Source organism: Meleagris gallopavo, chromosome 5 (genome assembly GCF_905368555.1).
Source record: "Meleagris gallopavo chromosome 5, MGAL_WU_HG_1.1, whole genome shotgun sequence".
NCBI classification, from domain to species: domain Eukaryota; kingdom Metazoa; phylum Chordata; class Aves; order Galliformes; family Phasianidae; genus Meleagris; species Meleagris gallopavo.
Window position 1 is genome coordinate 41,468,955 of NC_139408.1, and position 2,707 is coordinate 41,471,661.

Here is a 2,707-nt window from a genome sequence, read left to right on the forward strand (position 1 = left end):
AGAAGACACAGATAATCAGATCAGTTCTGAATAGAAACAGGATGAAAGGAGATCATAAGGAATAATTTAAAATGCAGTTATATAGAATAAAAACCCTTTGCCACACAGCTATAGGTATTGCTTGTGTATGGGTATTGCATGGATTATCTTCTTCACCAACATCAGGTGCCAGAACCAAAGCTTTTGAATTTTCATTATATGGCTTAGAATGAAATGCTGAGCAGAGCATACAATTGAGTACTGGATGATTATATAGGGAATTTTTTTTCCATGGTTGGCGTGGAAAATGTAAAAGAATTTCTTTAATTTACAGGATGATATTGTTGTTGCACTTGTCTTTCTTTTTTCTGTATTGCTATTTTTAGTACTGTTACTTTACTGACCTGAGGCAGTAAAGAATTACTATCCTCTGGGAAAAGGTTAATTGTCCATTTAGACACTGAATAGAAACAGAATATTTAATTCAAGAGTTGCATTGCTTATTGTAAACATTGTGGATCAAGAATTTTGTGGATTTTATTTGTTCAGTGCACAGTACAATAGTTCCCTTGGTTGGATCTCCTGACGTATTACAGAAATAGGATCAACTGATGAATAAATGAATAAGTACCAACCTAATGTTTCAGAGGCATTAAATTGTTTTTATACATCCAAATGTGCTATACAGTGTTCTATAAAAAAGCAAAAAATCCAAATGACAGAAAAAAAGATAATTGTTTTAAAATAGGAAGATTCATAATCCTCACAGACTTTATTCTAAAATATAATTGCAAATGCCACCAATATACAATAGCAATACCATCTTTTTTTGTATTTACATTTTCATTTTAATTGTATTACATAAACAGTTATTCTAGAGGTTAATGGAGTAGAGGAAAAAGTATAAGAAAAAAGGGAAGAGTTACACAAAGCAGGAGAAAGAAATTGGATTAAGAGAAATAACAATTAGTATTCATGATAACTCTGCATTTTTTTTCCCCTGCATTTTCTCAATTATCTCAATATGTTCATAACATTTCCTGTTCCTGTGGGTATTTGCTAAATTAGACCTATTTGAGAATCCAGAACTCCATGCAAATGAAGACTACTTATTTTGTAGTTTTCAGATGTACTCTCTTATATTAACACAGCTGTGCTGTACATCACCGAAGGAGCAGACGTTATTCATTTGGCAACAGGAGCTGGTATAGCTTAGGAGTTTAGGGGTGGTTTTCTGGAGTAATTTCAAACTTCCCAGTCCAGATACTTATTCTATTATGGCTTAGTACCATTCTAGCAGTTCAAAGCAACTGTAATTTCAACATTTCCATCTTTTGCAAAGTTTTTGATAGTTATTTTTATGGCTCTGCAAGGAGACCTCATCAGGAGAGAAAATACCCAAACAACAGCTAAATATGTGCATCTTGGCTCGTAATCTGTATCTTATCAATTGAATGCGTGAGGGTAGAGAAATACATGAGTATTTGAGTCATTTAATAAACTGAACAGTCTGTATGTACATATAAGATGTTTTGAAATCTAAAACTTAATGATAAGCATTTTAAAAAGTTTCCTTAGCTTGACTCTACTTGAACCTTACATATGGTAAAAGTAAGCAGAAACCTCTCTTAACTTATTACTGGGGATACTCTGCAGAGTGGTGGTCAATGTGAAACCCCTCACACACCATGACTATTTCTGTGAGCACAAGAGATAAATTTGCTTTGGGAATGGTAAGAGTATGACACACATTATGCTTCACTTATGCAGAGGTTCCTTGAGAACTGCTGCTACTTAATAAAATTTTCCAGTTCCTTAACCTTGGATGGGATGATTGCATACTTGAGTCACAGTTTTTCTTCTCACTCTCGGTTTGCTTTGATTGTGACAAAAGCACTTTTTTTTTAAATAGTTAATTGCACTCCTATTATACTTAGGCTGGGGTTTCCAAATCTATAATAGGAAAAAGTAACAGATCCTTTCTATTCACAGTTTTAATTCATAATGACTAGGCAGAAGATTGAACATCTCTAATTTAGAGTATTAAAGACACAATGATGCTGCCTTATTAATTTAATCTTATAAAAAGCATATTCTCACAGAAGAAAAAAGGGTTGGGAAAGTAGTAGACATTCTAAAAAGAAATGCCAGCGGTCTGCCTTCAGGTAGATACGTAGCAAACTGAAGTGGAATTAGATCCATAGACCTTGGATATGACCCTGAATGGATCTTTTTCTGCACCTTATATCTCCCATTGGATGTATTTATTGTTTTTTTACTCTCCCCTGATACTTATATTTAAGTTAGTTATTTTTGTCCGTATTGCTGTTTAATCCTATGGGGGATTGGAAAGGAAAATAGTTTGTAAAGTTTTTAGTGACCTTCAAAGCAGAAACAGCTGCCAAGGTCATGTTCAGCCTGTTGACTGAATTCAGCAGGGGTCTTTCAGGTTGACCAGTTTTGCCCTTTCTAAAGGTATTACATCAGGCAATGAGAATCCCAGAGAGAGTATAAGTTAGACAATTCTCCCTTCAAAGACAAATAAATGCTTTTATGTATGAGTATTTGAACCCATATGTGATATGTACTGCAAATCAAGAGGACTGTAGGACTTGCAAATACATTTCTTGGAGTTATCCTTTAAAAGTTAACTTTTAATTCAGCTTTGATCAGCTACGTTTTTCTCATGGAGAACAACTAGTTTATTTCTACCTCTAAATCAAAGACT